General features: G+C 44.0%; 1 protein-coding gene across 1 annotated transcript in view; it reads right to left on the bottom strand.

Moving 5' to 3' along the window:
- LOC147111951 (uncharacterized) overlaps nt 1-20,676 on the bottom strand; it is a 60,885-nt gene extending 40,209 nt beyond the window's left edge. The window contains exon 1 of the mRNA XM_085999367.1: nt 20,357-20,676. The gene's annotated coding sequence lies outside the window, so the exon portion shown is untranslated. The remainder of the gene's footprint in view (nt 1-20,356) is intronic.
- Nucleotides 20,677-22,639: the final 1,963 nt, after the last annotated feature.

The following is a 22,639-nucleotide window of genomic DNA, read 5'->3' as shown; positions in this document are numbered from 1 at the left end:
AGGAAACGCTTCAAGGACACCCTCAAAGCCTCCTTGAAAAGGTGCAACATCCCCACGGACACCTGGGAATCCCTGGCCCAAGACCGCACAAAGTGGAAGAGAAGCATCTGGGAAGGCACCGAAAACAGTCTCTTCGCCAGGAGCAAGCGGAAGGAACGCACGTCAGCCCAAGCACTACACCCACCTGCCCCTTCAACCACCGTCTGCCCCACCTGCGACAGAGACTGTCGGTCCCGCATTGGACTCAGTCACCTGAGAACTCATTTTTAGTGTGGAAGCAAGTCATCCTTGGTTCAGAGGGACTGCCTAAGAATACAATACAATCTACACCTTCATCAAAACACCATCATCTTGACTAATTCCCTTAACCATCATGAGTTCACAGCAGCAGAGAAATTAAAAAATTGTTTATCAGGGGTAGATTTCATAATACAGCACTGATTGCACAAACTATGGGAGAAGCAAGCTTGATCAGCCAAATAGTTTATGTTGATTCATGCTTTATGTTCTTAAGGATCCTGCCAGCAGAGAGAGAGTGTCATGAAACACGGTTACGGGGATAGGGTGGGATATGTGTTGGTGGAGGGGTTACGGGGCTCGGGTGGGATATGTGTCGGTGCAGGCTCGATGGGCCGAAATGGCCTCTATCTGCACTGTGGGGTTTCTGTGATTCTGTGAAACAGATTGAGGTTTTTCTTTAAAAAATAGTAATTTCCTGATACAAGCTAGGCTTTTGGAGATTCACATGCCACTTAGTTACTAGTTGCAGAGTGGTACTGATGAATCACTGGGCGCAGGTTACCTGGCTAATATCTAAGATCATGAATGGTACATAGTTGTGGGGAATGGGGAGAGAAAAAAGGGGAACAGAAAAGAAGCTAAATATTTTTTCCACTGCGCTAGTTTCTGTAAAAACACTAGAGATGTTTGTTTAATGTTATGAGGAAATTGTCATTTGTTACAGCACATATGTACACAGATAGTTACACAATACATTCACATGGTGTGAAAGGATTTATTTTGGCAGTGGACCCAATTCAATGATCAAAACAGAGATCCTGAACTGGTACAACCCACCATAGTGTGCACCTTGGAAAAATCACCATGATTAGATTTCTTCCTCATTGTTTGTGAAACTGCCAGCTTCAAAAAGAGCAGAGGGAGCTTTTTTACAGAATAAAGAAACATAAAATTAGGATTCAGCATTGAAAAGGGTACATGAAATATTCCAATTTAAAAATATAACTGAATCAATTAGACCACATCCAGACTTTAGTCACAATAGTAATCTTGCACATGCACCAACCACACCATTCTCTGCTCTTTTAGCTCCCTTATTACTTCAAAATCAACAGGCTATACAAAGGTTACTATTTCTTTTTCTGCCCCACAATCAATTTTGCACACCTCCTGGATCTTTGTTCCCACGGAAATAGCTCCAGTAGTGCATCCTCCAATACTCTACCCTTTAAATAGCTTCTGGACTTCACTTGCCCACCACACCTGTCTCTGAACCTGGACAACAGTCCGTCAATGCTCCATGTTGACTCCACCCCAACATCAACTTTATCCCACAACAGGACCCCTGACTAACTCTGCATTCACTCCTATTGTCTCCACTCTAACCCCATTTACTACCAGGATAAATGCATCCTAATAATAGCTACTTAACCAGGCCTATGTAACTCCGGTTTCCCCAGTGTCCATTCATGTGTGTGTTTTAGCTGCCGCTCCAAACCCAAGCCCATCACTTCGATTTCTATTTGTTTTTATCCCCACCCCTCTGAGACCCAACTCTCGTCATTTCTCCTTGCAAATCCCTACACCCAACCAACATTCCCTCCTTTTTTGGGGGTGCGCGGCCTATTCAGTTTCACGCATATGCAAAACTTTACATTGAAAAAGAGCCGCGCCCAGGCTGCTTGGAATCAGAGAGCTGTGCAGCCAGAGTTTATAGGGAACATCACCCCCAACCCTACTACTCTCCTGCTACCACCCCAGGCTTGATTCCCTCTTAGAGAAGCTTACAGCTTCCCTCTGTGCCTCTCTTGGCATATTGAGACACTCGTCACTGCCTTACAAGTAGCAACCCCAAATGCCCCATCCTACTTGATGCGCTATCAATTCTAATAAAAGGCTAGGCAGAGTTCAGAACAACAGGCTTTTATTAACTACTGAATTGCACTTCATACAGATCAGGACTATGCCTCTAGTGGACGACCGAATGCCAGGAGCTGCCATGCGGCCGCTCTTATACTCGGTAGCCCAGGGGCGGAGTCAGCTGAGGCATAGTCAGGCACAACAGTGAAACAAGAGTGAACGACAACAACAACAACAGTGAACACAGTGGTTTACCACACTACTCTCCCTCGCTGACCTTCCTGCCCAGCGTACCCGCTGGAGGCTAATCTTGCAAATCGCCTTCCCGTCCAACTCACCCCTCCTAGTGCTGATCCTATGGATTCCGTCAGTGGATCAGCTATCACTGTCCCTCTCTGCATCTCCCTCCAAAATGTCTGTTCACTTATGAACGAGGCCCTTACCATCCATGAGTTTATGGTGGATGATTGCATCAACATCATGGCCTTGATGGAAACCTGGCTGAGGGGTGATGACATCTTCCCCCTAAATAAAGCCTCCCCACCTGGCTTCCACCACTTACCCAGTCTCGATCGTTGCGGTGGCAGTGTGGCTCATATCACCAAATCACACCTTGGTCCATCCCCCTACTCCTCTGGCACCTTCTCCTTTGATCTCTCTCGAAATCCTCATCTCTTCACTGCTTTCCTCCCTCAGCCTCTGCACCAAGAGACTCCTCATCCTCCGTGATTTCAACCTCCATCTCAATTTATCATGCTCTCTCTCTCCCCCGAGTTCACTGCCCTCCTGTCCTTCCTCCATATAAATATTCACGGCACTGCCTTGACCATGCCATCTCACGCAGCCTCGCTACCCCCATCGTGCCAATCACAGATAAGGCCATCTCTGATCACTTCCTTGTATCTCTCTCCACCCACATCTCCCTTCCCTCTCCCAACCCTACTACCTTCTTTGTCCGCCCTTGGAACAATTCTCTCCTAATTCACTTACAACTACACTTTCAAAATCCCAACTATCTAGCCTGTGTCCCTCCATTCACCACAACATTTCTGCAGCTAATGATCTGGTGAAGCACACCCTTACCGCCTCCTTTGATGCCCGAGTCCGCATTGCTCTCACCCTGGGCATTCCCCCAGAACAGCCCACATCTCCAATCCCTTAAGTCCAAGGGAAGCTGACTTGAACTGATATGGCAGACAACTGATTTAGCCATTCACTGCCAGATCTGGCTGGACCACATTAAGCACCATCAGGTTCTGCTCTCCGATGACAAAACTGCTCACTATTCCAGGATCATCCTGGAATGCAAAGATAACCCCCGGCTTCTTTTCTCTACACAAACCATCTTAAACCCCCTCTCCCCTCACACAAGTGGGAGGAGCTCATGGACTTCTGTCACGAAGATGGAAACCATCTATTCAGCTGCCTCGGCCACAACCCTCCCTTCTACTAGCCCACTAGACCAAGCTCCCGCAAACATTCCCCCACAAACTCCCTCCAAGGTCCCCCCACAAACTCCCTCTAAGGTCCCGTCCCCACCCCCGCTGCCCTAGCCCTGAACTCACATCTTTCTCTAGTTTCTCTCCACATGTCCTCTCCAAGCTCATCTTGTCCATGAGACCCACCTAATGCTCCCTTGACCCTATTCCTACTAAACTACTGACCACGCAACTTCCCTTCCTGGCTCCCATGTTAGCTGATAGTTAATGGGGTTCTCTCTCCTCAGGTACTGTCCCTCCTCTCATTCAAATCCACTGTCACCACCCATCTCAAAAAAACCTTGACCCCTACGTCCTTTGCAAACTACTACCCTATCTCCAACCTCCCTCCCCAAAGTCCTTGAACATGCTTTTGCCTCCCAAATCAGTGCCCAGATTTTCCAGAATTCCATGTCTGAAACCCTCCAATCAGAATTCCACCCCCGCCACAGTATCGAAACTGCTCTTATTCAAAGTCACAGATGACATCCTAAATGACTGCAACGGTAAATTACCCCACCTTGTCCTTCTCGAACTGTCTGCAGCCTTTGACACGGTTGACCACCCCAGCCTCCGCTAACTCCTCTCCACTGTCATCCAGCTGGGTGGGAACTGCACTCACCCGATTCCATTCTGACTCCTCCACTAAACTAAATTGTCAGACTGCTTGTACGACATCCAATGCTGGATAAACAGAAATTTTCTCCAACTAAATATTGGGAAGACCAAAGCCATTATCTTCAGGCCCAGCCACAAACTCTGTTCCCTAGCCACCGACTCCATCCCTCACCCTGGCAACTATCTTGAGGCTAAATGAGATGGTTCGTATTATATCCGTGTATAATTGAGACACGGACTGCAGGAGTTGATAACAAGTCTTTACTGAATGGAGACAGCCTGGAAACTGAAACTACAGAAGCCTGCTAGGGCCTTTTACACAGGGGTGGTCACTGCCGGTACTGCAGTCTGAGACCAGTTTTTCCCTTAAAAAGGTACATACACAACAATTCCTCCCCTTTTAGATAAACAGTACATAACATTCATTTAACAACTAAACAATAATTACAATTACGGTTGCTAGATACATTGGTTGAAGTTAAGCAATTTTAAGTTCAGTCTTTGAGGAGGCTTCCCGATTCTGTCTGGATAACGCCTCTTTGGGGTATCAGGTTCTTCTGGCAAAGTTGAGTCGGGATCAATGTCGTTGTTTGGTTCATCTGCTTCCAATATCACCGATTCTGCGGTAGATGCAATTGGTACTTCAGTTTCATCACCAGGTGTATCAGATCGTGGTGTGGAGTTGACGTTTTCCAGTGACTCTAGAATCTGGTCAGCATGGCGTCTTACAATGCTCTCTCCAACGTCCACGGTATACATTAGAGGTCCTTGCCGTGTACAGATCGTTCCTGGCTGCCATTTCTCTGTGCGGTAGTCCCGGGCCAAAACTGGTTGACCTATCTTAAACCTCCTGGTCAGCCTTTCATTCATATTCTGAAACTGCCTGTTCTCCACATCTCTTCGGACGTTTGGTTTAACCAAATCCAAGCGGCATCGTAGTCTTCGATTGAAGAACATCATGGCTGGAGTTTGGTTGGTAACCGCATGTGTCGCATTCCGGTAGGCAAACAAGAAGTTATCCACCTTGTGTTGTAGGGGTATATCTTCATTACACATTGCCTTGATAGCCTTCTTGAATGTTTGAACAAACCTCTCGGCCAATCCATTACAGGCTGGATGATATGGGGCGGATGTGTAATGCTTAACACCATTGTTCTTTAAGAACCTCCGGAACTCTTCAGACACAAACTGTGGTCCATTGTCGAAGCAAATCTGTTCAGGCAGCCCATTCCTGGCGAATATGGTTCGTAAGACTGATAGTTTTTTCTGTGGTGGTTGAAGACATTTTTATTACCTCTGGCCACTTTGAATGTGCATCCACCGCAATTAAAAACATAGAGTCCATAAAGGGACCAGCAAAATCAATGTGCACCCTTTGCCATGGAGATGAGGGCCAGTCCCATGGATGTAGAGGGGCTTGTGGTGGGGCGTTTTGGACCTTCTGGCATCCTGTACAGCTCTTGGTCATCTCTTCGATTTCTCTATCGAATCCCGGCCATCACACAAATGCTCTAGCTAAGTTCTTCATTTTTACCCCTCCCAGATGACCCTCATGAAGCTCATTGAGCACTCTATCCTTCAATTTGGGTAGAATTACTACTCTGGATCCACACATCAAGGTTCCTCTGCACACTGACAGCTGTTCTCGGCGAGAATGCTGGCAGCAGTGGTTCGCCATGTGCTGGCCATCCCTTGACCGTTAACTCATAGACCCAGGAGAGTGTCGGGTCATTTCGTGTTTCCTTTTCTATGTTTGCATTCGTCACAGGGAGACATTCGACTATAGTTGAGTGGAATAACTCCACTGGATCCACTGCCAGTTCTTCTTCCACCGTCGGCAACGGTAGGCGCGACAATCCATCAGCATTCCCATGCTGTTTAGTTCCTTTGTACTCGATGTCATATTGGTGTGCCCCTAGGAAAAGGGACCACCTCTGTAGCCGTCATTATCGGTATGCCCTTCTGAGGGTTGAAAATGGAGACAAGAGGTTGATGATCAGTTAGTAGAGTAAATTTCTGACCGTGCAGGTATTGATTGAACTTCTTCACCCCCCACACCAGGCTGAGGGCCTCTGTCAATCTGGGCGTAGTAACGCTCGGCTGAAGTTAATGAGCGTGACGCAAAAGCTATCGGCCTCTCTGAACCATCAAGGAATTTATGTGACAGTACCGCCCCAATGCCGTAGGGAGACGCATCACACGCCAGTCTTATCGGTAGTGATGGGTTGTAGTGAGCCAATACTTCTCTTGAAGTGATTAGGTCCTTACTCTTCTGAAAGGCCCGCTTACATTCATCGCTCCATTTCCATGCTACTCCCGTTCGTAGTAGGGCGTTTAGTGGATGCAGAATTGTGGACAAATTTGGCAAAAACTTATGGTAGTAATTCACCAATCCGAGGAATGACCTCAGTTGCGACACATTTTCAGGTGCTGGAGCCTTACTACCGCTTCAATTTTGTCAGGGGACTTATGCAACCCCTCATCAATCACGTGGCCACAATACGATATCTGTTTCTTAAAAAACTCGCACTTGGGGCGATTGGCTCGTAGCCCATGTTCACTTAGTCTAGTGAGCACCTGCTCTAGGTTGGCAAGGTGTTCACTGTCATCTTCACCTGTCACTAGGATGTCGTCCAAGTAACACGGAGTCCCCGGAATCCCTTGCAGGACTTGTTCCATCGCTCTTTGCCATATCGCCGGAGCTGATGCTACTCCGAATACCAGTCAATTATACTGGTAAAGACCTTTGTGAGTGTTTATCGTGAGATACTTCCTAGAGGATTGTAAGATTCGCGAAATTGTCATTAAATAATCACGTAGGAAAATAGGGTTAATAAAACAGCTTTATTGACCAAAAGAAGTTATACAGAGAAACCTTTGATAAAAGGGCACACAAAATGGCCACCAGACCTCGTGACCAGCTTCTGGGACCATTTGAATTTCTGTTATTCCACAAGCCTGTCTGGCTTGCAGTAAGGACATTAAAAGCCCGCGAAAACCAGTTTCGGGAAGCCGAAACTCATGAAACTGGGTATACATATTGATTAGATTACAAGTACAGGACAGATTTGGGTGGCAGGATGAGACCCATCAAGAAATGGGCGGACAATTGAACGAACGCTTAAGCCCATTACACTGTACAAAGAGAAGCCGTTTAACAGCCATCCAGGGCAATCTCCAGACCGATCAATATACAAACCAAGTTACGGTGACAAAGCAAAGACATTATCGGCCCAGGAAGAACTCCCGTTATGAAAACAAAACACCCCTGCAGAGAGTTCTGCCTGCCAAAATTATTACAAAGACAAGGCTATGATTTGGCAGGAGATAAGAATGTCCCAAAAAGGTATAACTGTGGATTGAAAAAGTCCATCGGTAGCTTCGGAACTTCTACGGTACTTCAACTTCTTCGGTGAAACGCTTCGGGACCATCAGAGACCTTCACACAGCACTTCGGTTCGGAACGTGTTCGGTGTTCGGGCAGGCAAGGCCCGGCCACGACGGGAAGATGACAAGGGTGGCTCGGGTACTTTTGTCGGGAGATCATCGACGACCCAGACCGAAGAAGACACCCTGTAGTCCAGCTCTGCTCCAAATCAGAAGGACATTATGACTGTATAAAGAAAGCAATTTGGGACCAGCGTCCCGCCCCGGGGAAGACCATCTGGAGATCGACGACCCAGGCCGGAGAAGAAGACACTCAGGGCCCGGCACGCCAGTGTCTCAACATCACATCGGCGAGCGCTCATCGCAGGAGAACCAAGAGGAAAACAAGCTGCGCCAGAACCTTCCAAACCCACGTGACGACGGAAAGCTGTGTCGAAAGGCTGCAAACCCCTTTTCGCAATTCTTAAAGTGGTGAGCATGATCCAGAGTTCCTCAAATCGAAACTTAGTTAGGTCTAGGGGAGGGGGTTAAGGGTAGTTGTAGGGGAGGGGGTTAAGGGTAGTTGTAATGTGTTACCCCTTTTACGATGTGCCGTGTGTTCCCCATTTCTATAGAGTTAAGTTTATAGATGTGTGCATGCTTGTAGTTGCTTTAATCTGTGCATATGACATGTATTTTATCATGCTGCAAACTGTTTAGTAAAGGCATCCATTTCGTGCTATTCGACCTGGTCTATTGAGTTTTTCTGCACTACAGCTCCCTGCACCTAAGTCCAAGGTCGAGAACCGTAGGGGCGAGTGGGTCGAACCACTCACGGGTAATTATTGCAAGAAGCCTGGCAGGAGACCAGAGCAAGCAAGAGAAACCCCCTACAGGATTCTTCAACCTCCATCTGCAAATATGCTTGTGCTAGGTCAATTTTTGTAAAACGCTTCCCTCCAGATAGTGAGGCGAAGATATCTTCTATCCTTGGAAGAGGATATTGTACTGTGTGAAGGACTGGGTTCACCATCACCTTGAAGTCCCCACAGATGCAAACCTTCCTTGGCTCCTCAGACTTATTGTTTAAACGTTTTCTTCATGACAGGAACGATGGGTATCGCCCACTCGCTCCAGTCTACCTTAGATAACACGCCTGCCTTCTCCAGATTCTGCAGCTCTGCCTCTACGGCTAGGCGAATTGCATATGGTACCGGTCTTGCTTTGAAAAACTTGGGAATTGCATTCTCCTCTCTTTTTATCAAGGCGGTTACGCCTTTAAGAGTGCCCAGTTCTTGTTGAAATACCTCTTTGGCGTCAGCTAAGATTGTTGACAATCGTCCAGGAGTGACGTTGCCATCCTTTTTACCAGCCACCGTCAGTGCCTGAATGGAGTGCCAGTCTAAACTTATCTTTCTGATCCATTCACGTCCCTATAACGGTGGTCCACCATCTTGCAGAATGTAGAGATACAATTTCCGTATTTTCTTGCCGTTGTATTCGACAGGCACCCTTATTTTTCCTCGGGTATACTTTTTGCCCCGTATACGTCCTCAAGACGATGGATGTCTCTCTCAAGGGTATGTGTGAGAATAGCCGCTCGTAGTCTCGTCGATTCATGACGGTTAAGAGCTGATCCTGTATCCAATTCCATTTTGACTTGGGACCCTGCTATCGTGAGGGTGACCCAAATGGTTTGGTGATCCTCTTTTGCGATTACGTTGTGAAGTTTGAGACAGCTTAGTCTCCTGTTTCCGGATTCACTATCGCTCATCTGGTCTTCGGAACTACGGTCCGTCATCTTTTGTACTTTCCTGTACGGTTCCTTAGTAGCCTTTTTCTTGTCGTTGGTCTTCTTCCCAGACCTGCAAACTCGTGCAATGTGTCCCATCTTTCCGCATTGCCTGCATATTTTGTCCTTGGACCAGCAGTCCTTCTGGTCATGGTTTGTTCTGCCGCAGCGATAACATTTTGCAAACCCCCATGTCATTTCGTGGGTGCCGTATTCCTGTGGCTTTTGTTGTATTTCCGCAGCTCCCCTTGCTGCTGCTTCGTACGATACTGCCACGCTGAAAGCCTTATCTAGCGTCAGCTCTTTCTGAGAGTAACTTCTTCTGGGTTCCTTCACTCAGGAGTCCACAGACAAATTTGTCCCGTAAGGTATCTGCAAGTCCTGCTCCGAACTGGCAGTGCTTTGATAGCTTGCGTAGTTCCGTAAGGTAATCAGCATTGCTCTCATTTTCATGCTGATTTCTCCTGTGGAATTTAAATCTATCAGCAGCGGTGTAGGATTTAGGTGTTCCTGTAGGATAGCAACAATTTCGTTAAAACTCTTCGCCTTCGGTTTGGCTGGAGTAATCAGGTCCCGCAATAGGCCGTACTTTCTTGCGCCCATTAAATTTAGCAATACCGATGCCTTTTTCTCATCGGCTATTTCGTTTGCCTCGCAATATACCTCGACTCTTTCCACATACGTGGTCCAGTCTTCTATTGCATTATCGAAGGCAGTGATATCGCCAGTCTTTGGCATCTTGAACATCTAAGATGGCGCCTCCCACGCTTTTCCTTCTTCCCCGCCGAGTTAAGATGGTGCCTCCCGCGCTTTCCCGCCGCTGCTGGTGATTATATTTATTTTACTATCCTGTAATGGCGACGCCCTATGGTCTTCGCACCTCCCCGATCGCTGCTGCCAACGCCGCTCTCCGCGGTATTTTTATTTTTCTATCGCGCTTCAATATTTGCTCCGTTAATTGAAGAACCGTTCCCGTTGTGGAGCGGACCCTCTGGGACACTTCCCTCCCTCTTCTTAGGTCCGAACGCTGCCCGGCTGCGAAGCACCAGCCGCGCCCTGGGTGCTCCACCCTCTCTCTCTCTCTCTCTCTCTCTCTCTTTGCTTCCCAACTCGCTGCCCGGCCCCGTTGCAGAGCCACCCGATCGAGCTCTAGCCCGCCGCAGCCCAGGAAGGATCAGCGCACTACCTGCCACCAGCCCGATTAGCTGGGAAACCACAGACTGGAGAACCAAGCCTGGCTCTCGACAGTCTCTCCTGCACTTTTCAATTCCATGATTTGGAGGGCAGTTGCCCACGGTCGACGCCCGTTTCTCAAGTTTCTTTGGATTATTTTTTTTTCTTTCTTCTGGCTTCGACCTTCAATAACGTCGTCTGAGGTGCTGCCGAGTTGCAGGTAAGTTAGTTTCTTACTCGTCGCCAGTATTATGTCCGTGTATAATTGAGACACGGACTGCAGGAGTTGATTATAACAAGTCTTTACTGAATGGAGACAACTTGGAAACTGAAACTACAGAAGCCTGCTAGGGCCTTTTATACATGGGTGGTCACTGCCGGTACTGCAGTCTGAGACCAGTTATTCCCTTAAAAGGTACATACACAACAGTTCGCAAATTGTCATATTTGACTCAGGTGAGCTGCCGACAACATTACCACGCCATCATTAGGACTGCCTATTTCCATCTCTATAACATCACATGACTCTGCCCCTGTCCATCTGCTGCTGAAACACTCATCCATGCCTTGGTTACCTCTAGACGTGACTATTCCAACGCACTCCTGGCCGGCCTCCCATTTCCTACCCTCAGTAAACTGGAGGTCATCCAAACCTCTGCTGCTGTCCATGTCCTAACTCACACCAAGTCCCATTCACCTACCACCCCTGTGCTCGCTGACCTACATTGGTTTACGGTTAAGCAACGTCTCCATCTTCAAATTCTCATCCTTGTTTTGAAATTCGTCTATGGCCTTGCCCCTCCCTATCTCTAATCTCTTCCAGCCCCATAACCTGCGCTCCTCCAATTGTGGCCTCTTGAGCATCCCAGATTTTAACCGCTCCACCATTGGCAGCCGTGTCTTCAGCTGCCAAAGCCCCAAGCTGTGGAATCTTTCCCCCTTTAAGATGCTCCTTGAAACTTACCTCTTTGACCAAGCTCTACCCTGGTATATTTGATCAACATGCTGCCCTTTCATTTCTGGAACCCAGAGTCAAAGGTAGCCCAGACAGATTGGGTGAAAGTGGTTTTTAATCTGCTCACTATTAAGTGAGTTTAATCAGTCTCAATCAATTTTGTAGCAGTTAAGGGTCCACAGAGCTCCCCATAATTAGGGTAATATTTTGTAAAATTTCTAATCATTGCATGATTCTTCCCCCTGACTCATTAACATTAACATCCTATAGCTCTCCAGAGAAGAGATTTGAGCAACAGGCAATCCAGGTTTCAAAGAAATGTTCAAGTGCTCCCATGGGGTGGTTCATGTTATTTAAATCAGAAAGGAGTCGTCAAAAATTCCTCCAACTGAAGATTAGATAGACTAAAGCCATAATTTCTCACTCCTTGCCATAAACTCCACTCCCTTGCCATTTATTTCATCCCCTTCCCCAGCCACTCACTCAAGTGGAAATCAAGTTTTTCAAAATCTTGCCATCCTGTTTGGCCCAGCACTGAGCTTTAAACCCTAAATCCCATCAACCATAAAACCCCTCACTTCCACCACTGCAACACTGCCCACCTCCACCCTTTCACCAAAACCTTTATCACCCCAATTCCTCCAGCATCCTGGTCAGCTTGCCAATCTCCACAAATTCCCACTGCTTCAAAACTCAGCCACCCATATCCTGTCCCACAAAGTCCAGCTCACCCACCTACACTGGCTCCCTGTCACTCACCACATTGAAGCACCTTGGTGATTTTGTTCTACATTAAAAGATGCTATAAAAATAGAAAGTTGTTAATCCATGCCAATGCCGCTCCACAACATGCGGCAGAGAGGTGACCAAGAACGGTTCAGGTGACTCTCCCTTCAATATTCACTCCCTGTGGGGAAGCCCCTTAGCTAGAACAATCTCCTCTCCTCCTCTGCCTGCCTGTCCCACCCTAGTGCTAGGTTTTTTAGCTACTATATTTTGTACCTGGGATAGGGTTGGCCATAATTATACTCATTTTAAAAGGCCCATGCTGCCAAAATCTAGTTTTGGAAATCAGCATTACAACTGCTACGATTTACAACCCTGTGTTGCTGTCCTAACCACAAACATTACTAAAATTCAATTAGCATTAGAGATACTTTTGCAAGGTGTTGGCTGGACAGCTCAACAAAGCATTGTACTCCACCAGAGAGAGAGTTTCATATTCAGAGATAAACAAACTTCACAATGCCTGAACACACAACAGTAGTAAAAGTGAGCATGGCAAAGCTCACAACCAGATTGAGCAGCATTCAGCCAAGTGAATATGTAAGGAGGGGAAAGGAGAAAGGGGTAGAACAGAATTATTTGACTCATTAAGCTACACTAACCTGCATGGACTTCATATACACAGTCTGTTAATTCCAATTCTCTGATAATTAACTTTAATTTCCCTAAATTCCCACTTTGTACTTATTTACATTGCTTAATTCAATTAAATTGTTTAGAGCAATACAATGATCTTGAATTATCAGTCAACTATAAATTGCTCATTTGTTTGTATCCTGCAGCATAGAGGTACTTTTATATTGTTGCAACACAAAGGATGAACAGGCTGGGTCTCTATTCTCTTGAAAAAAGGCTGAGGGGTGACCTAATAGAGGTCTATAAAATTATGAAAGGTTTTGATAAATTGGATACAGAGACAATATTTCCACTTGTGGGGAAGAGCATAACTAGTGGCCATCAATATAAGATAGTCACCAAGAAATCCAATAGGGAATTCAGAAGAAACTTCTTTACCCAAAGAGTGGTGAGAATGTGAAACTCGCTACCACAGGGAGTGGTTGAAGTGAATAGTATAGGTGCATTTAAGGGGAGGCTGGACAAACATATGAGGGAGAAGGGAATGGAGGGTTATGCTGATAGATTTAGAGGAAAGACGGGAGGAGACTCGAGTGGAGCATAAACACCAGCGTGGACTGGTTGGGCCAAGTGGCCTGTTTCTGTGCTGTATATCCTATGTAAATGTATTCCCAGCCTTTAGTTACATTAATTGAGCAATTGACCTACAGGTGGAATCTAATTTTGTAAATACTATTTACCAATATATGTTTGTGCAAGACACCAACTAGGAAGTAATAACGGTTACGACTGTTTCATGTACCTGAATACTGATTTCAGTTTAAACTATTTCTTCCAAAACAGCCAACATAAAGATCCTTAAAAATTGTAGTTTAGTGGTTAGGAATAATGAAGTAACCAAATTACTGTTGCCAAATTACTATTATACCCGAGTTTGTATGTTAGCCATAGGCACAATTAGTTTTGATGCTAGAATACATATAATGCAGCACCAATGTACAAGGTGAAGATAATGGGTTAATCCCTACCCGGAGTTAAACGATAGAGGTCTGTATTTCCTTTATTCAGCTAAAGGTTTAAACGTGATTAAATGACTTCAAGGCTGGAAGATTAGACTGCAGAGGGAAGATGAGGGAGGAGTTGGGTATTCAGGCGAGCAAACACATATGCAGATAACGCCACTTAAAACTGGCTGATAGTAAATCACACAATAAGGTTCCAGTCTTCAAAGTCTAATTAGGATAGGCTTGCTTTGCAGAAAGTCACCCGAGACGAGGCCGAATGTATGGGCCTCGCACCCTTAACCAAGTCTGCTATCTTAAGAAAACATTCAACAAGCGAAACCACCCGGCTATGGGCAAATGGCTGGCTGTAAAGTAATAAAATGAGGCCCATGGTCAGGAGGTGACAGAATTAACTGATAACAGAAATGTGAGAATATGAGCACAGGAAGATGAAATGTCACAGTTTATAATTGCCATTTGGCTATAACTCTGTATAAACTAATAAGCTTTATCCCCGCCCCTAGGGAGGGGAGTTTGATTTTTGTATAACTGTGATTGTTGCTAGGGAATCGGTGGAGTCGGATCTGAGGAGAGACTCAGAAGGTTCCCCCCAGTACTGTGAATAAAGACCGTTTTGAACCATCCTTCACCCGAAGTCGGTCATCTGTACCAAAGCTAAACGTCGACTTTGTATATCACTTAGTCCGCTCTGAGGGGGAAAGGGTTAAGTGTCGACCTGACAATACCAGGTCCACTTTTCAGGTTACAGCAAATAACAATGGCTAGAACGGGGAGGGGAGAGCCAGGTCAAACCTCGAGTGGGCTGGTCCTACAGCTCAAACATCCTCCTCCTGTTAAATGCAACTTTACTTGCTCAGCTGTCTCACTTCCTACTGCAGTTTAGTAAATAACAGTTACAGTTTGGAATTATTACAGTAAAAAACACCAGTGATTTTTGTATATTTTCTGCTGTAATGCTGGAAAGCACTACCAAAAAAAGGACAGACAACTTTACTGTGGTGATGAACATGGTAACTGCTGAAATGCAAAATACAGATGCCAAAAACTATCAAATACCGCTGTAAATAGAGCTGACTCGATATTATAAACTCAGGCTTTATTCACAATTACATTTTATTTTTCATTATGGTAGTTGTGAACCAAGTCTACAACAGCAAGTCTGCCATGGCCTAGTTTATGTTTGAACAACCTAAATAATCTGTTTTAAAGATCCACTGTCAGTTAGCAATTTAAAATCCCATCAACCAGAAGCGAGCTGGACAAGCCAGAGAGATTTAAACAGACTGCTGTCTAGTGGCCTCATACCAGCCGTACAGGAAACATACGTATAGCCTTATAATTGCAAAATATTAGTTTCAGTCTAGGTTATAGAAAAAGTTTCATGGTAACTTAAACGTTATTTTATATCAATGACAGGCCCGAAATGCAACACCAACTGAAAGTGTCTCCTTTAATTTGGCTGGCCTTGGCGAGGGTGCAGGGGAGATTGATTAGAATGATAACCAGGAATGAGGGACTTTAGTTATGTGGAGAGACTAGAGAAACTGGAATTTTTCTATTTAGAGCAGAGAAGGTTAAGGGGCGATTTAATAGAGGTGTTCAGGATTATGAAGAATTTTGGTAAGAGTAAATAAGGAGAAACGGTTTCCACAGGTGGGCAAGTCAGTAACCAGAGGACAAAGATTTATGATAATTAGGAAAAGAACCAAAGCGGATATGGATTTTTTTTTTTAAATATATAAACACCGAGTTATGATGATCTGGAATATACTGCCTGAAAAGGGTGGTGAAAGCAGATTCAGTAGCAACTTTTAAAAAGGGAATTGGATATATACACTTGGAAAGGAAAAATTGGGAGGGCTACGGCAAAAAGAGCAGGGGAGCGAGACAAATTGGATCGCTCTTTCAAAGAGCCAGCACAGGCACGATAGGCTGAATGACCTCCTTCTGTGCTGTACGATTCTAAAAAGCACCAAGCCAATGTAGTGAGTTACAGTACTATTATATACAGTACCCAATGATTCAGAAAAAGTCTCACTATATAAGATTCACAGCTAAAAATTCATATTCGCTCCATATCACTAATGAAATAGTAGCATTTAGGGCCAAAAGATCCCAGTGCATATTTAAACTATGACTGGACACAGAAGAAAGTAAACTCACTTTACAAGGAGCATTAAACCATCCTGATATTTGAGATAAAGAAACTCAATTTTTTTTGAAAGATCACAGGAGGAGTAACTTAGTGGCAGTTACACAGTAGATTTCACCTCTTGCACATGGATTTTAATCCAGCAGACTGATTTTGGGGGGGGGGGGGGGGGGGGAGGAGGAGAAGTATCTGCTGGTTGCATGGTTTGAGCAGTTAATATGGATGGAATTAGCCCTCAGAACAAAACCACCCACAACAGAGTGAAAATTGACACTAGAGAGACCATTAGAATAGTTGATGAGATAAATGGAAAAGTAGCGTTAGTGTAGAAGGCAAGATGTTATTCCAGGATATGTGGTTATAGCAGATTATCGAAGTAGAGAGCTTCACTCTGCACGGTTATATATGATACATGCTCCATTCCAAGCATCAGAACTTGCATTACTCACTTTGATTGGTACAAATAAAAAAAGTATTCAACTAAAAAAGGGAGGAAGACCTGCGGAAAGACCCATTCCATATCATTCCAACAGGAATATCCCAACAGACTACAAAGAGGAAGGAAATATGACTCGTATTTCCCCACTCACATGGAAATAAAATCCTATTTTGATGCTATTGCTAAATACTTCATACCAAATTAAACTCAGACTTGTTTATTTTTTTAATGCAGCCAGGGAGTATCATTTATTAACAAGGCATTCTACCTGCAACCATTCAACCCTTGAGATATTTTGCAACACTGCTGTGTTGTACGGGTATACTGTATGTTACATCTATGCACTGTGTACAACTTCGCAATAAAGTAAATGCATAAGAGTGAAAAATCAAAATTCGGATATAAATTATTTGAAGAGCTTAAGCAGAGTCTGGTGTTGAAATTGTGCAATGTTAAAAAGCTATACCAGAATCCTCCTGGCTGAAAGCAGCATGATCAGGCTTCAATACTGATACAATGTGTTCATTAACTCCGGTCATAAATTTGGCCAACACCACCAATCACTTGTTGATTTAACCGGTTCACTGCATGCAATTTGCAGCTTTCAAAATACAAATGGCTACCATCAGAAACACTGTGCAAATAATAATATTTATCTTCTGAATGCCAAATGTAGGCACGTAGAGTTATTCGAGAGTCAGAGTTTGGGTTTCCCAAATTGCATGTAAAAACGTCCATCAATCAGGTGTTTACTCACAAAAGCTGCTTTTATTTTGTTTACGGCAGCATCATTTACTGTTTAATCTGAGAATCAACAAGAAATGTATTTATGTTGGTAGCTACTGTGCATTATCTAAAACAATAACTTCCCAGCTTTTTACTTGTATCATAAGGATTGTTTTTGTAAAGCAACATTGGAAAAATACAAGTTCATTGAGATCACATATAAAGTCTTTTCATAGCTTAAAAGAAACCCTTCTTAAAAAGTCAAACATTTATTAAATATAATTTAACAGAAGCCTACTACTAGAATACAACAACCCTCATTTATATAGCGCCTTTTAATACAGTAAAACATCCCAAGGCACTTCACAGAAGCATTAACAAATCTCGACACCGGCCCACACAAGGAGATATTATGACAGATTGGTCAGAGGTAGGTTTTAAAGAGCGTCTTAAAGGAGATAGAGTGTTGGCGGTTTAAAAGGGGGGGGGGGGTAATTCCAGAGCTTAGGGCCTAGGCTCAGAAGGCACGGCCACCAATGATGGAACGATGACAACCAGGGATGCGCAAGAGGCCAGAATTGAAGGAGTGCAGAGGTCAGAGGATTGTAAGACTGGAGGAGGTTACAGATCTAGGGAGGGGCGAGGCCGTGGAGGTATTTGAAACAAGGATGAGAATTTTAAAATCAAGGCATTGCAATACCAGGAGCCAATGTAGGTCAGCGAGCACGGGTGTGACAGGTGAATGGAACTTAGTGAGTTAGGATACAGGCAGTAGAGTTTTGGATTACCCAAGGGAGGGAGGAAGAGCAGAGGGAGGAATTGCAAACCACTGCAAGAATATGGTACAAATTCAATAGCATCTGAAAAATAAATCTTACTGCTGCAACTGTAAAAAACATACTGTACTGTAAAATTTGATACACAAAGCAGACCATTACATGTTGATATGCCTTTTACTACAGGGGTGAAACTCCTAGGTCTGCAAAGTATAAGGGTTTTACCTAAATAGCAGTCATTAAAATCGAAGCACAATGCCAGACACCAAATTTAACACTAATAATGTTAAAGCTTTAAAATTTCCTCCTTTTCATATTTATGCTTTATATGCCACTATAAAACAGATCAACCTACAGATTTTTTTTAATGATTACATATGGAAACTATGACAACCAAAGCCACTAAGCAACTGCAATTGACAACACTTACTGATTAGCTCAAGGTGCAGTTTACTGGGTAAAATATAAATATTCCATTTATCAATAGTCATGCCCTTATGTTCCCATTCTTCACCAGTAATTTAAAAGTTACAAGATTAGGATCTAGGTGTGTTCTATACAAAATAGCACTTGGTGTGAGAAATGTGAATTAAGTCACATAGATAAGAACACTGGCATATGCTGCTTGGTCCTACTCAGTTTACATAACATTTAGGCCTCAATTACTGCAATGATATAACATTACAACAGGCAGTGTACCTCACAGAATTTAAACTTAGGCACAGAGTCAAAACATCAAAAAATGTGGGGATTAAAGAATCCTCCAATCTTTTCATTTCAGGCCATCAGACGAGGCTGATGGCTGTTAAAGCACTGACATACCAGTATTTGAAAGCAGTCTTAACACTTGCTGCTGAATCAGCAAGTCTGCAAGGACTTCTGAAACGTGGCAATGAACCAAGGCAAGGATTACTAGAGAACAATTGTGAGCCTTATCCATAGCGACTCGAACAGAAATCAGCAAAAAAAGTCCCAAACTCACCAGTGACCCTAGATTCAATCAATGCCATATCACATACCATTTCCTTGCAACTGGACTGTCCTTATACACGAAGGTTCAGAAAAAGGTCACTGAAGCCAGTTTGCGACTATCCAGTTGCCAGAGGAGAAAACAGATCATAGAATTTCAGCGTGAAACGGAGGTTAAATTTGAAAATACAAGATTTACACCCATGTTCTCGCTCTAAATACAGTATAATGCAACGGAGATCACATCAGCAGCAATAAAGATCACCATCAAAACATTACCATCCTATTTGGATGCAATTGGAGGATAAAATAGATAAGATTACAGCTTAAAAAAGTTTAAACTGCCCAATGATAGAAGGATGGGCGGACGATAATCTAATTGGCTTTAGGACTGCAGAATAGAGGATGTATACATACATGCCACAGATACAGTGGTGAGTTTGTGATCATCTTAAATGCTGGAATAACGCACTGTAGGACAGACGGACAGCCAGAATTTAAGTTAATCTGACCTTTAATTAATCGAACAATTACGGACAATGAAGTACTTTTATATAGAGATTTGATTTCAAGTGGGCTCTTTGTAATTGTGAGTAGAGGTTATTTACGAACTATAATTGTATTAGAAGTGTCGCTTGCTCAATACAGTATCCAGGGCTGAGCTTCAGTCAAGGGACAGAGGAGATGAGCGAATAAAACTGAAAGGGAACACTGGGACATTCTAGGGTAGAATTAGGCATTTTTCAAAAATTAAAACTATGCAAGAGTAAAAGAGAACAAATGCGTTGACAGTCCTAAAAGTCTCATACCATCACAGATTGGCGGCGGGGGGGGGCAAAACACAAACATATTCTATCAAAACAAGGCAGGCAGTCATTTCACTGAATTTTGTGTGAAAATAAATTAGGTTCGTAGTTTACTGGCTTTATCACTGTAATTCTTGACACTTTAAAATAAACACTCCAATCGATCAAAGCGCAAAGAGCCTCAACAGATATTGGATTTATCGAATTCAGCGGACGGAGCTTGGAAAAACAACTTTGATTGACATCTCGGCCAGCCGATAGCAAGAGGCCAAAGACATCCAAAACCCAATGTCGAACCTAAAGCTTCGATTCGACAGAACAATTTCTCTTTGTAAGCTTAACGCACAATGTTAAATAAATACACAATATAAAAAACTGCAATAAAAAGTTATTCACAAACACAGTAACGTTGGTCGATGAGCCCCGACAAGTTGCACACGGACATCAGCAAAATGTCCAATTTATTGCAACAAGTCCATAAACAGACCAACAAAGTAACTCAGAATGCCCACACTTTAATAAGCACATTCATAACCTGTTACCGGGCCAGCTTTCCCCAGCCATATAAACTAGATGCGCCTCTATGCATCCCAAAAGGTAGCAACTGAGCGAATGTTACCTTTCGAAGGACTTTCTGACAGATCATGTAGTCGGTGGAGAGCTTTTCCGAATTCATGGTGTTCCTGTTCTCTTTGCAAGTTGCAGATATGAACATTGTTACCCAGGGCTTTGGTCACCCTCTTAACAGAGTCAATGTAATAACCACCACATGTGCGCATGGGTCAATGTAAAGAGGAACGAACATTCATTCACCAACATGCAATGACCATAAAGCCAGGACTTCTAAACCCTTCCTGATCAATCCCTCAACTCCATCTGAATGACTACACCAACCAAACCATCCCCAACCCACCAGCAGCTGCTTCTACTGAGTTTAAGCTAACAATTTCACCGCTGTAAGCAACCAGCTACCATCCCCTGACCAATCATTGCACAGAAATGGAAATCAACGGCCCGACCCCTAACCAATAAAATCACAGAAGTGTAACATCTCTCACCAATAACCTTGTCGAGATTAACTCAATGCCCTCCCTCTAACCAATCCTCTTTCGACGCTTTAGGGCACTCGCCCTCACTGACAGTCAACCAGTTACTGAGCCGCTTTCATTGACCTACCGTCTTGCCCCATTCACTTTTTTGGCCCAATCACTTCTAAATCTGTAATGAAAATATTGTAACTATTCAAACATGTAAGATTAGCCAAAAAAATGAAAGAAAAACACGATGGGGAACAAGTTGTTTCTTTTAATCATTTGGTCATGGATTGATTGCTGCGTCTGTACTGTGGAGATCTCTGTGTGAGCTGCATGACTGCATTTGCATTTATGCATGACAAATGCTAAATTGGTGTATTTTATTTTGCAATATAATCGGACTGCATTTTCTGAAACTGAGAACCTTTATTTAAAAAAGACGTTCTGACTTGCTTCTTTTAAGCTGTTTATTCCAGAACAGAGCGGTCGGCATGGGTCTTGAATTAATTGCATGTTTCCACCAGACTTGGTCAATAATGGGTTGAATTTGCAGCCGGTGTCCCCTCCGCCCAGGTGGAACCCTGCCTCCCGCCCGCGCACTCGCGCGCTCCAGGCCGCCAGGCGGCCTCTGTGACGTCACCGCCCCGGGCCAGCGCGCCGCTCGGGTTCTGTTTCCATCGCGCGGACGCCGGCTGTCAATCAAAACTGTTAATCGGGAAAAGGGCAGAAAGTGACACCTTGTTTCACCACAACACAAAGCAGTTTCTATTCAACTTAAAACAACTTTGTTAAATTTTAAAAAAAAGGTTTACCCTGTTGTGATACAAAGCTAATCTGGATGCATTTCCTTGTGTAATCAACTTTAATTGTGCAACCAACCCTTTTGCCTGCTCTGCAACTGGCAAACTATAATATGCCATTGCACGATCAAAGGTCATACGTGTGCGTGGAAATCGGTAACAGCCGCTGAGGGCGTCCGGGTGGCCCTGGAGATGGAGCACGAGGCCTTCCGCCACCGGTGGGCACCGGAGGGACTGGAGTGCATCACCACTGGAAACGGAATTTTAATTTAATTTGTTGTTACCTTTAAACTTTTTTTAATTTACAGTTTTTTTATTATTGGTTGTACCTCTTTAAAAAGGGGGCACATGGTTGACTTTTAATTGGCAATTGCAAGCTGAAGAGTCAGCAACTGTGTGCTCTATTACAGTTCGTTAATAAACCTTTATAGTTTGGTTTAAATGAAATAACTAAGTCAAAACATTACATTTTAGTGCTAGTGCTTGTTCTTAAACGCAACTATAGTTAAGAGTTATGGTATATGTACACAGCGGGTGCCAAACATTTTACATCAAGATTTCACTGAACAGTTCAATCACATTCCTGCAAAACAAACAAGTTTTGCCCCAGCAGTTTTCCACCCAGCCACAGAGTGATGTCAGCACTAACGTCCGAATATCCAATCGGAGAGGCAGCCTATGTGAGTGAGTGAGTGGGGTTCGAACTCTGATCAGCTGTCAGCAACAGGCCCAGCATTTCCTTTCAGCTCAAAACCTAGACAGGCTGGCTCCGGCATATCGATGGATGAGAGCACACAGTAAATGCAGGCTGAAACGGAGCTTTTGTTACACAGTTGTCCTAATATATTTTAAAAGTTGAGCGAATATTGATTTTAGAATACAGCTGTCACTGTTAACATGTGTTTTGGTTTTCTTTTGCTTACACAATATGCATAATATCCACAAAAACAAATTCTCCTAGTTCACGTATTTGTGAAAGCAGGTGTCACGTTTCAGTGACTGACACGTAACTTGAGTCAGCAGTTGTTGAGTACAAGTGTTGCGGTTTAAAACACAGTTAAATTGCAT

The sequence above is a fragment of the Somniosus microcephalus genome, chromosome 10, assembly GCF_052327205.1.
Source record: "Somniosus microcephalus isolate GS21.2 chromosome 10, FLI_Smic_1.0, whole genome shotgun sequence".
NCBI classification, from domain to species: domain Eukaryota; kingdom Metazoa; phylum Chordata; class Chondrichthyes; order Squaliformes; family Somniosidae; genus Somniosus; species Somniosus microcephalus.
This window is presented reverse-complemented; position numbering and strand designations above follow the sequence as displayed.